This window comes from Lupinus angustifolius, chromosome LG11 (assembly GCF_001865875.1).
Source record: "Lupinus angustifolius cultivar Tanjil chromosome LG11, LupAngTanjil_v1.0, whole genome shotgun sequence".
NCBI lineage: Eukaryota > Viridiplantae > Streptophyta > Magnoliopsida > Fabales > Fabaceae > Lupinus > Lupinus angustifolius.
Window position 1 is genome coordinate 26444986 of NC_032019.1, and position 13866 is coordinate 26458851.

Consider the following 13866-nt stretch of genomic DNA (forward strand, 5'->3'; position numbering starts at 1 on the left):
GAAGCTTTTAGGCATGCAAGTGATATATGGGTTCATGGAGTTGTTAGTAGTATGGTTACTACTACTATTATAGATGTTTTCAATCAGTCCATTTTAGTCAAATTTGGTATTGGTGGTGTGAATGGATTTGTAGTGCGGTCTATGCTAATCCCTGTATTCTTATTTGGGAGTCTGTTTGTGAGTATCTTGTTCTTCTTCAAAATATGGTGACTCTCCCTTGGCTCGTTTTAGGTGCTTTTAATGGAATTCTTCTTCCTTCGGAAGTGAGAGGTGGTAGTTTCATTCTCCCTAGGGCGACAAAATTCTCTCAGGCTTTGGAGTCTTGTGGTTTATTAGATTTGGGAGCGATTGGTGGAAGGTTTACTTGGTTTAGAAGAGAACAATGTGGTAGGAATGTTTCCAAGAGGTTGGATCGAGCTCTATCTGATTATGTTTGGCGTAGGGATTTCTCGAAAGCTTATGTTGAAAATCTTCCTAAGTTGCATTCTGATCATTGCCCGCTCCTGATTTGTTGAGGTGGTTATATAGATGCTATCACTAATAGACCTTTCTGTTTTCAAGCTGCTTGGTCCTCTCATGTTGATTTCTGGATGTTGTTCGTCAGCCTGGGCTAAAGTGGATAGTGATGTGATTGATGGGCTTAATTAGTTCAGGGATGATGCGATTATGTTTAAGAAAAACATTTTTGGCAATATTTTTAGGAGAAAGAGGAGACTTGAAGCCAAAATTAGAGGTATTCAATTAAGCTTGGAATCTACTAATAATTGTGCTCTTATTAGTCTTGAGGCTCAATTGATAAGAGTGTATAATGTTGCACTGAGGCAAGAGAAAATGTTACAGTTCCAAAAATGCAGAGAGCAATGGGTGAAATTTGGTAATAGAAATACAAAATTCATTCATACGCATACCATTGTTCGACGGAAGCATAATAAAATTCATGTCCTCTTTTTAGAAGATGGTATTTGGTCTACTAATCTTGTTAAGCTTAATGATGAGGCTAACTTCTATTTCTAGTCCATCTTCTATGGTAGAAACCAAATTAATCAAGGTAGCTGCAATGTGTTGACTCCTAGGTTTCCCCATGTGGGTGTTGAGGAGATGATTGCAACCATTACTTTGGATGAGGTCACTAAAGTGGTTATGTCTAAGCCTTCGTTCAAAGCTTTGGCACAGACGGTTTTCAACCTTATTTTTTCAAAAAAATATGGCACATTGTGGATAAGGATATCTGGAAGATGGTTCATGATGCTTTTCATAATGGCTTTACGGACCCTCGGTTATTGAAAACACTTGTGGTTCTCATTCCTAAAGTTTGTTCCCCTACTACTCTAAAAGAATTGTCTCCTATCAGTCTGTGCAATGTGGCTTATAAAGTGTTAACCAAGGTGCTTGTGAATAGATTATGCTCTTATCCTAATGATCTCATTGGGTCATTGCAGAGTAGTTTTATTCCTATTCATGGGACTGCTGATAATCTGATTCTTGCTCAAGAAGCATGCATTTCATTCACTAATCTAAGCAGAAAAATGGTGTTATGGCCTTTAAGGTGTATCTGGAGAAAGCCTATAATGGAGTCAATTGGGATTTCCTAGAACAAACTTTGGCTGATTTTGGTATTCCAACTAGCATTGTGAAGTTGATCATGTAGTGTGTTAGATCTGGCAGTATCTCCTTCCTTTGGAATGGCTCTCGATTGGACTCCTTCTCCCCTACTCGGGGGCTCCGACAAGGTGATCCGATATCTCCATAGTTATTTATTCTTTTCTTGGAAAAACTTTTCTTTTCTAATTCAGCGAAAGGTGGATCTGGGTGTTTGGCTGCCTATTAAGCTCTCAAGAGGTGGCCATCCAATTTTCCATTTACTATTTGCTGATGATGTGCTCTTATTTTGAAAAGCTACTAATACTTAGGTGCATTTGTTATCTGCTACTCTAGATGAGTTTTGTCAGGCCTCCCGTATTAAGGTAAATGTTGAGAAGTCAAAATTCATCTCCTCCAAATTTGTTTCCCCTCAGAGAAAGAATAACTTCATGCCTATTTATGGAATGTGTGTTGTCTGAAACCTAGGTAACTACATGGGTGTTCATTTGGTCCAAGGCAGGGTTCATAGAGATGTGTTTAACCCACTTATTGAGAAGATTCAAAGGTGCATGTGTACATGGAAATCGAACCTTCTCAATAACGTAGGTAGGCTTTGTCTTGCTAAATCTATTGTCTCCTTGCTTCCAACTTACACAATGCAGAGTATGTGGCTTCTCTAGAACATTTTTAATGACATCGATAGGATGGCTAGGAATTTTATATCAGATGGAGACCCAAATAAATGGAGTCTTAATTTGGTTAGTTCGGAGGTTATCACTTTGAATAAAAAAGATGGTGGTCTTGGGATCTGTGATACTCGCTCGACTAACATCTCTCTTTTGGGGAAGCTGACTTGGAACCTATGTCACGGTAGCAACAAACTTTGGTGTAGGGTCCTAATTCACCAATATCTTGGAGATAAATGCATCTTGTATACCCATATTAAGGCCTCATCTTCTCCTATTTGGAAGGGCATTCTTAAAGCAACTAGTGTGCTGATGAGTGGTTACCAGCTTCAACTAGGAGATGGTGACCTTTCACTTTGGTATGAGAATTGGACTGGCATGGCTTTGCTCTGCATTATGGTAGACTATGTTCATATTTCTAACAATCTGCTGCATGTGAAGGATTTATGGAAAGGATCTATGTGAGACTTCAGTATGGTTTAAATTCTCATTCATTCTCATGTGAAGAATATAATTTTACAAATTGTTATTTCGTCCTCATTGCTTAGTAACAACTGTTGGATATGGGGAGATAATGGATCAGGTTGATATACCCCTAATTCAGGTTATTGGTGGCTAAAGAGTACTAGTGTTAATGGATCTTCTCATTATCATTGGACTTGGTTGTGGCATATGTGTATTCCTGAGAAAGTCAAATTTTTTTGTTGGCTCGCTACTCATGATTCTTTGCCGACTAACCTACTTCGTTGCAGAAGGAGTATGTTTACTTCTTCAACTTGTAGTCGGTGTAATAATACTACTAAAAATATCCTTCATACTTTTAGGGACTGTGTGAATTCATCCTTATTATGGTTGCGTTTGGGTTTTAATGGAGCTAATTTATGGGGGGGAACTATTACTTTTTTGTCTTGGTTGGTGGTTAATGCTAGACGAGAGAATGGTCGCCTTTTTTTAGCTGGTGTTTGATGACCTTGGCGGTGGTGGAACAACTCAATTTTGAGTAATACAATTTGGGATATTTCTTTCGTTGCTAGGAGTGGTCATCATGATTTTGGAGATTGGTGTTCTATTGATATTTCTTCTATTGATCCCCTTATGCCTTCTGTCATTTGGTGTCAACCAGATAATGGTTGGGTTAAAATTAATGTTGATGGTAGCTGTAGTTTGAGGGATCAAACCATTGGAGGGGGTGGTGTTATTCACAATGAGGATGGTATCTGGCTTTTAGGTGTTTTTGTTAATTTTGGTATTGGGTCCTCAGTTCTTATGAAGTTGTTGTGTATTTAATATGGGTTAACCTTAGCTTAGAATTTGGGGCAACGAAAATTTATCTTGGAGAGTGACTGTCTAGAAGCTAATCACATCATTATAGTAAGGACGCAAGATCGCTTGGACTGACAATCGGAGGTTATTACCAGTATTGGTGGTTTCCTCAAGAGAAATTGGGATGTTCGATTCCAACACATCTTCAGAGACAGAAATATGATGGTAGACTTTCTATCTAAGCTTAGTTTAGGCTTCAAGGAGAATTCAAGAATTTGGGACTTACCGTCTGCATGAGCGCTTCCTATCCTGCACTTGGATATTGCCCCTATGATGTAATTATTTTCCTTTTGTCTTTTGTTTTGTTTTGTTTTCAAATGTACCAGAAAACATAAAAGAAACGGGAGAACTTTGATATTGGGTGTTAATCCTTAATCAATGTTTGTATAATTTTAAATTGGATGTAGAAAAGGATAAACTTGAAATATTAAAATTATTCTAGTTTAATTTAATTACCTAATTAACTCTCCTTCACGTTTTCACTTTATATATTAGTATAGATAATAGAAAAAACAAAAATGTTATTTGGTCTCGTCAACGCATTTTTCTGCATTTATTTTAAGAGTAAATTATATTAACACCCCATGGGTTTTATTAAAATTATACACACCACCCCTCTCTTTTTTAAACTTGCACAAATCAGGCTTAATTATTGTTGAAAATTGCATGTATTAAATGCAAATTAATGGGGCCATTAATGATGACTTTTGGAGTTGTGAAATGAAAAAATCATATGTCCTACATTGGATGGTGGAAGGAGTTTGAAAGGCTTTTATAAGCCTTAAGTGTCAACCTTGGGGTGTGCCCAATGGGTACAATAAGTTTTGTGAGTGGGTGAGGAGTTTGAAAATATTTTATTTTATTTTATTTCTTTTTAGATGTGTGGTCAATTGTTGGGCTCCTCCTAGTCGTTGGATAATATGGTTGTTTGGGACGTAATCTCTCATCTGTGTTGTCGAATGAAGGAGCCGTTGGATGCCTCATACTATAATTAGAGGTATCCTCCCTTCATAATTCTTCGTCCCAAGTTGAACTCTCTATACCTTAACTTTTTTTTCCCTCATAATTTTTGTCGATGCATTCACGACTTACTTCTCCCTTTTTATCTTTTTGTGGCACTAGAATTGGCATAGACAACCATATTGTGGGAATTTCGAGAATTAACACTGGTAGTCAGATTGTGGGAAAAGAATTGGCATAGTAACCATACTGTGAGTATTTCGAGAATAGGCACTTGTAGCCATATTGTGGGTGTATTCGAGATTGGTTCTTAGAGTGTAGTAAGTGTTCGATAATAGAGAACTTAATTGTTTTATCCTGGAATGATGTGGTTGATAATCTAGTTGCACATTTTGGGCAATATCATAAAACATCTTAAAGAGAGCCAATTGGTCATGACTCAGCCAGTAAGGAAAAACTAGCTATTGATGTAGCTCTCTAGCATGAAAATGATTACCTATGTAAGTATTTCATTCTGAATGGGTTGTTTGATTATCTATATGATTACTACAGCTCATACAAGCTTGTCAAATTAATTTGGTTGAGTGTCGCGCTTCTTTCTTCTGAAACCTCTTGAATCCTACTCTTTTCTTTAAGAATTTACCAAATGTTCGTACTAGGAGATTCATGGTTTCCTCATCCAGATCGGAGTAAGAATCGTCATCCTCTTTCTCGTCTTGATCTTGTGAAGTGGTTGCCTTGATAGATATGCCTTTCTTCTTCCTATATCAATCCTCATTCATCGTCAAGCGCCCTAACTCCATCTCGTGTTCCTGGAGTTTTCTAAACAATGTCGCTAAAGGCATGAAATCCAAGTCTTTCGATTACATGATTGCAGTTACTTTCGGTTGCCATTTCCTGTCAAGACAAGGAAAAACTTTCTTATTTAGTTCTCCTTTAGCAAAAAATTTATCAAGGACAACTAAATGATTAACAATGTGAGTAAATTAATTTTGCATTTCACTAATAGATTCATTTGATAACATGCGAAATAACGCGTACTCATGTGTTAGCGCATTTAGCCTAGCGCGCTTAACCTCACTCGTCCCTTCATAAGTCACTTGTAAAGTCTCCCACATTTCTTTCGCATTTTGGCATTGTGAAACCCTAAAGAACTCATCATATGATAGGGCTGATGTGATCATGTTTTTAGCTCGAAGGTTATGCTGAACCTTTCTACGTTCATCATCGGTCCAAAGACTTTTCGGTTTTTCTTTGGGTTCATCGTCCACCAAGTGGAGTGGAACAAAAGGACCATTCACCAGAGATTCCCAAATATTCGTGTCATTCGCCTCAATGAAGATCTTTATGCGCACTTTCCAATAGGCGTACCCTTTGCCACTGAATATCGAAGGGCGATTGATGGATGCGCCATCACCGCCAAAAGGGTTTGTGGAACTCATCGTATTATCCTATAGAATCGAACCAATACACGGTCAAGCTAGCACTTTCATACTAGCTCTAATACCACTTGTTGGGTATGAGCAGGTAAGAATACACCTAGAAGTGGGTTGAATAGGTGTCGCTGAACTTACTCCGCTTTTCCTATATTTTGCGAAAACACGAAGTTACTGCACTTTATCGATTAAGTTTGGTATTAACCGATTAACCCGTGCTCGATTTAATCGATTACTCATATGGATAATCGATTATCTTGTGTTCTTGAAGAGTCTTGATTTTAAAGGTTTCTTGCTACGCAAGTCACCGATTACGAATCCTTATGCACTTAATTGATTTTAAAGATTACAGAATGATATTTACAGAGATTATAACATGTATCACAGAATCAATCAAATAACAAGAATATAATAAGAAAAAGTAAACGAGATAGGGTAAGAAAATTATGCAAGATGAAATTTTTATCCTAGTTCGTTTGCGGTCCACTGCAAACTACATTCACGCCTCCTCTTCTGATCTTGGGAGATTTTTCTTCTTCACTATTGAAAAATGTTTGAGACACGCAAACATCCAATATACGACAAACTAAGAGGCTACTTTTTTGGACACTACAAGTTTGACAACCTTGGTTTGACCTTTCTATCTCGCCTACTAAGATCACCTACATTTTCGCGATTACGCCCCAACCAGATATCGCTTACACCAAGATCTCCTAGTCTTCGTGTAGAATAACACGATCTCTTCTTGAAGTGAATTTACTCACCAAGAGATCACATTCCTTGATCAATAGAGATTTTGAGTTTTCTTGAGTACTTAATACTCGAATATAACAATGTAAAAATCAAATCTAAAACACTAAGCAGAATACTCACAAGAACCTATTCTATATGAGAAAATTATGCAAAGGTTTTCACAAAAACGAATTTCACAATTTTCATAAAAAAAATAGATTTTTCTATCTTTCACTTTAAAATTAATAAAGAAAAACATGAATGAATGTGATGCATGAAAATCCGTAGAGATGCATCCTACAACTTCAAATTCTAAGCTCTATTCGACATGCCCTAATTCTCTAAACTTTTCTAATGCAATCTATATGACAATGTACGCTAAAAAATCTTCTGAATATGCAAGATATGAAAACATAAATGTTATGCCACATGGGCCAGAATTTCAACTCTTATACCAAACATACTAATACTATTGTTAATCAATTACTCATCCACTTAATCAATTAACGGTCTGTTAAAAGTTAGTTTATGTTACGTCTTAATCGATTATACAGTATCTTAATCAATTAACACACCATCAACATCAGATTGGTTAGTTGTTGTAATTCTTGATAATCAATTAGGCATAATACTTAATGCTGATTAAAAATATTTTTCTTAATGGTAAGGTAAAATGCATATATGATATGAACATGCTATACATAGTATTTCATATATAATATCTTTAATGCATAAGACTATGGATATGAATGCATGATCCTAGTTATCCTATTATATCTAGATGTGATGTCTCAATTTTAATCTTGTTTGTATTAAAGCTCTTGTGAGACTCCACCTAGGTTTACCTAACCTTGACTCGATCTAAGGCAATCATCTTAAGACTTCTAATAAAACGTAAAGCTTACAATATCTTAAGTCTATAGATGTAACCCTTGAGTCTTCGGCTTGTTTTGTTGTATGATCATCAAGGTTTCTTGAATGCCTGTTGTCTTCATCAAAACTTAGGTTAACATTAAATGTACAAGTCTTGAGTCTTCGCGCTTTCAGCAATTTGTTTATTTGCTTCAAATATAGAAAGTTAGGTCATATGGCACGGTAGTGCATGAAATAAACCAATGAAACTTCCTCCATAGGCCAATATGATTGATGAGCCACTTGTGGCAGTCTTATCTGAGGTTAATATGGATGGAGGATCTGATAGGTGGTGGGTAGATATTGGCGCATCCCTTCACTTTCAAAATATACACAGATGTTGATGATAAGAAAGTATTGTTGGGTGATTCCCACACCACTGTTGTTACTGGAACTAGTAATATGGAGTTGAAGCTTACATCTGGAAAGATTCTAATTCTCAAAAATGTGATACACACTCCACAGATAAAGAAGAATTTAGTTTCTGGTTTTCTTCTTAATAAATTTGGTTTTGCCCAAACCATAGGGGTAGACTTGTACACTCCTACTAGGAATAAGGTATTTGAAAGGAAAGGGTACATCACTGATGACATGTTTAAATTATATGTTGATGTATTGATGAAAAAAATTCTGATTCATTTTACATGTATGATTTTAATGTTTGGCATGCTAGACTTTGTCATATTAACAAACATGCAGTTTCAAACTTGATTAGCTTAGGTTTAATTCCAAAGTTATCTAAAAATAATTTTGAAACTTGTGAATCATGTAGTGAAGCTAAAATAACTAAAAACCCATATAAATCAGCAGCGCGAGAATCTAATCCTTTGGATTTTTATACAATCTAATATATGTGAATTAGATGGAATATTAATTACAAATGACAAACGTTATTTTATCACTTTTATTTATGATTTCTCTGATTATGCATATGTATATCTTATGAAAAATAAAAGTGAAGTGTCTTACATGTTTAAGTTATATGTGATTGACATTGAAAATCAACTCAACAAGAAAATAAAGAAACTTTGAAGCGATAATGGTACTTAGTATTATTCTAGTATGTTTAATGATTTTTATAAATTGAATGACATTATTCATGAAACAACTCCACCATATTCACCTGAAATGAATGGTAAAGCTGAAAGAATGAATAGAACTGTAACTGAATTAATTGTAGCTACTATGTTAAGTTATTATGAAGCACTCACTCTCTTAGTGGCGTGATATTATTTTAAATGTTTGTTATGTGCTAAATAGAGTCTCCAAGGCTAAAAGCAAAATTTCTCATATTAAATATTTAAAAATAAACAATCAAACTTGCCTTATTTAAGAACTTGGGGTTGTATGGCTTATTCACCTGAAATGAATGGTAAAGCTGGAAGAAAAAATAGAACTTTAACTGAATTAGTTGTAGCTACTATGTTAAGTTCTTGTGCAACATCCTCTTGGTGGGATGAAATTCTTTTTAACTGTTTGTTATGTGCAACATAGAATCCCCAAGGCTAAACGCAAAATTCCCCATATGAAATATTTAAGAATAAAGAACCAAACTTAATATTATTTGAGAACTTGGGGTTGTATGGCTTATGTCCAGATACCATATCCTAAGAGAGTTAAACTCACAAGTAGAGCCTATGAATGTGTACTCATTGGGTATGTTGTAAACAACAAGGCATATAGGTTTTATGACCTTAATGTAAAATTGATCATTGAGAAATAAATTCCCTTTTAATTTGAGAAATAGTGATGGCACATCAACTAGTCACACACTTGTGATTAAAGATAATAATAAAAATGAAGGGTTAAAAGTATAACCTAGAAGAAGTAAGAGAGCAAGAATTGATAGAGTGTATGAACCTGATTATATAATCTATACATTAGAGGAGGATCTATCTACTCTCCAAGAAGCTTTGACTTCTTTGGATGCTGATTTGTGGCTAGAGGCCATAAATAATGAGATAGATTCTATAAAGTCTAAAAAGACTTGACATTTAGCGGACTTTCCTCTTGGTTGAAAACCTATTAGTTGTTAGTGGGTATTGAAAAAGAAACTGAAACCTAATGACACATTGGACAAATGCAAGGCTCGCCTTGTTGCCAAGGATTTCAGGCAAAGGGAGAATGTAGATTTCTTCGACGCCTTTTCACCTATGACTAGAATAATATCCATTGGAGTACTAATATCACTCGTTGTGATACAAGATTTAGTAGTACATCAAATGAATGTTAGTACCAATTTTTAAAATGGTGATTTGGAAGAAGAAATATATATGCAATAATCTTAAGGTTTTATAATTCATGGGCAAGAAAATAAGGTCTGTAAGTTAGATAAGTCGTTTTATGGTCTTAAGCAAGCACCTAAATAGTGGCATGAAATGTTTGACAATTTAATTGTCTCAAATGGGTTTAAAGTGAATGAAAGTGACAAATGCATTTATTATAAATTAGAAAATGAGGTTTGCACTATCATATGTCTATATGTAGACGACCTACTCATATTTGGTTCTAACATTCATGTTGTGATTAATGTGAAATCATTATTGTGTAACAACTTTGATATAAAAGACCTTAGAGATGCAAGTGTAATCCTTGGTATAAATATTACTAGCTCAAAAGAAGGAATTTCTTGGATCAATCTCACTATATGGAGAAGATCTTAAAGAAATATAAATACTTTGACTTTAAACATGCTAGCACATCATATGATCCATGTGTAAAACTTTTTAGGAACACTAGTGAAGGTGTAAGACAAATTGAGTATGCTAGCATCATTGGTAGCCTTTAGTATGCAACTGATTGCACTAGACCAGATATTGCCTTCGTAAGTACAACATTTTAGAGAATTACTCTGTATAGGAGTTGTTAGAGTGGATCATGTACGCACTAAGAATAAGTTAGCAGATCCTATGAAAAAATGGTTAGCTAAAGAGAAAGTCCATAATACTTCTAAGAGTATGGGCCTATTGCCCTTAGAATGAAGATCATTCATGATGATAACCCGACCTAACTAACTAGAGATCATAAGAAATAAGTTCATATGGTAATAACTTGTAAAGTGATATGAAAATGAACATACCATAAAATTATGCGAAGCATGATTCCTGCAGTAGATGTAAGCATGATTCAAGAGCAACACATTTTTGACATGAGGAAGAAGTGGGGTTTTCAATATCTTTCTTTAGAACTTTGTTATGGCTTTCCAAAATAAAAATTTCATTTTTCTGTTTTAGGAAAATTTTGGAAAGCTAAACATATTCTTGATGTAAATCATTGAAAGCATTTTGTAACTCATCATATGAAAAANATATCATTTGGTTCAGAGTTACTAACCTCATATTCGTCATTTGAATTGTGTGAAGCCATCAATGAAATATGTGATTGCTCCTTAATTCTGAGTTCTGCATTTGAACCATCACCTTTATCTTCTGATATAACATTTGTTCTTCTATGCTTCTTGTCCTTCTTTCTTTTGAAAGTATGATGCTTTTGTAGGGCTGGATAAGCACATTTTAGATGATCTGGTTTTCTGCATATTGAGCATGTAGATTTTTGCTTTGATGTTGATGCTTCACTATTTGTTGTAGACCTTTGTACTTCTTTGGCTCCATGTATCATTTCTAGAGTGTCCCAAATTTCTTTCGACGTGTTGCAACCTGACACTCTAAGGAATTCTTTTTCTTCTAGAGCCGACACAAGAATGTTTTTGGCTTTAAGGTCGTATTGCCTTTTCTTCTTGTCTTCGACGGTCCATGAACATTTAGGTTTTGGTTGTTTAACCTCATTAAAAACCATGTATGGTATGAATGGACCTTCTTCTATTGAGTCCCATATATCTAAGTCTATGGATTCTATGAAGATTCTCATCCTGATTTTCCATAATGCATAATGTTCTCTAATGAAAATCGGAGGTCTATTAATATCGGAACCTTCTCCTAGAAAAGACTTATAGGCCATCAAAAGTGAGATCCATTTCTTTTCTCTCTTTCATCCATCGTGATTGGATGAAATTGTAAGAACATGATTGCAACTAAGAGGGGGGGGGAGGTGAATTAGATGACTTCAAATTATAGTAACTTTTTCTGCAAAATGTAAGAGTTAAAGTGCAGTGGATAATATTGCAGAAAATAAACAAGTAAAAAGTAAAGAGGAAAGGGAAAGGAGAGTACACAAGTATTTTATACTGGTTCACCTTCTTGTCCACCGAAGGCTACGTCCAGTACTCTTGCAACACAAGAGATTTTCCACTACATATTAAGAGTTGTAATTACAATATCTCACCCCGAGTTCTCTCTGTACCTTACACACTCACTAATATTTATACCTTGGAAAAACACTTTCCAAGTCACTCTATCCCCTTTTTATTCACACCCTTGTGAAAGAAAGATTGATTGTAATGGTTGAAGAATTACAACAATGGCTTTGGATTGCCTTTACAAGTATGAAATATTATATCACTTGCAATCCAATCAACTCTCTTTATATGCTTAGTAATAATGCTCAATATATTTGTGAAAGCTTTTGAAGCAATTACTCAGAATAAATTCTCTATTGAAAGTTTAAGAGCTCAATGCAAAAGTGCAGAAAAACAGTGAGAGAATTTATGAGAGTTGTATAAAAGTTGTTTTTTTGTTGTGAGAGTTTAGAGTCTTTATATAGGATTTCCAAACACCCAAGGTGCCTTTCTGAAAGTGTAGGAGTTGTTTGGAGTGAAGAAATTTTGTTTGGAGTGAAACCGTTTCGTTTTGAAATCTGAAATCTCATTCAACAGTCCTCAGTAATCGATTACTGACATTGGGTAATCGATTACCCAAACATACTGTTCACTTGATTTTTTTGAGTAATCGATTACACCATTTGGGTAATCGGTTACTCAACTTTTGTAAAACTGGTAATTTGTTACTCAAATGCAGTAATGGATTACTCTGAGCAATTTTAAGTTGGATAACTCTTTTTCTCTCACATGTAACTTGTTACTTGAATTAAGTAACCCGTTACACATCTTTTCAAATATTGTTTTAAGTATTTTCAAAGTGTTTCATTATTCTTTAAAAATGGTTTGAGCATTACTACTTTGACAGTCTCTCCAAAGCCTTGTTGCTTACGCATTTCTATTTCCCTTTTCGAAAGACGACATAAAGAGAGATAAAAATCTTTTCGATCATAATTATCTCATTCACATACAAGGCTGAAACCTGTGATGTCACCTTGATAATGTATGTTACATGACAATGAACTGAAAGTTTTTAGATCTAAAACAATGTCTTTTCCTTTAACATAGGATGTAAGACGATTTTTTCGAAAGTTCATGTTACAATAAAATACTCTCACAAGTTCGGGATAAATGTCGTTTATTTCAGAACAAAAGTCAAAAAGTTTTTGTTGACGTAAGAGATAAGGTAAAAGAAAATCTTCAAACTCAAAATTATCAACATTACCATATTTAGGAGTAAAAATGGCGCGGACATGGAAGTGTTCCTCAAATATCTTACGTTGCTCATCGTTAGCAAGAAGCCTTGTTAGGTCCAGAGGGTTGCATTCCAAGGATGTTGTTCCTTGATTCCTTTGAGTAGTATTGGATCGTTATTTCTTTGATTTAGAAGAGGAAGCCATGAACTTTGGATTTTGAAATTTTAGGTTTTTGGTTTTTGGGAATTTGGGGTATTTTGATTTGAGCCACTAATCACGAAAATGGTTGGTTGGAAGTGTTTGGAACCAAGAATGTGATATGAATGGACACAAAGATCACCCAAAACGGATCAAAAACAAGATTTTTAGAGGTTGAGAGGCTTTGAGAAGAGGTGAACACGAGTTGAGTGAGGAAGATGGGTTTTTGAAAGAGTTAAAATTTGCAGAAATTTCATATATAACAGCACAGAGTAATCGATTACCCTCTTTGAGTAATCGGTTACTCAAAAACAAATTTTTAAAATTTTCAAACAGTAGCTTTGAGTAATCGATTACTCACTTTGGGTAATCGGTTACTAAAACACGTTGTTTCATCCTGTAATCGGTTACTCTCCAGTGTAATCGATTACTTACCACAGAAAAAATTATTTTTAGGCAAAATTAAGCTATGAAAATGATTTTAACCCAAAAATTTAAGTTTTTGAACACAAATAAACATATTTAAGATCAGGTAGGCATGACATAATATTAATGAAGCAAACATATAATCATATAAGCATGTTAAGACAGGTAAGCTTCATCAAGAATGCCTAATTCAAGTCTAATTT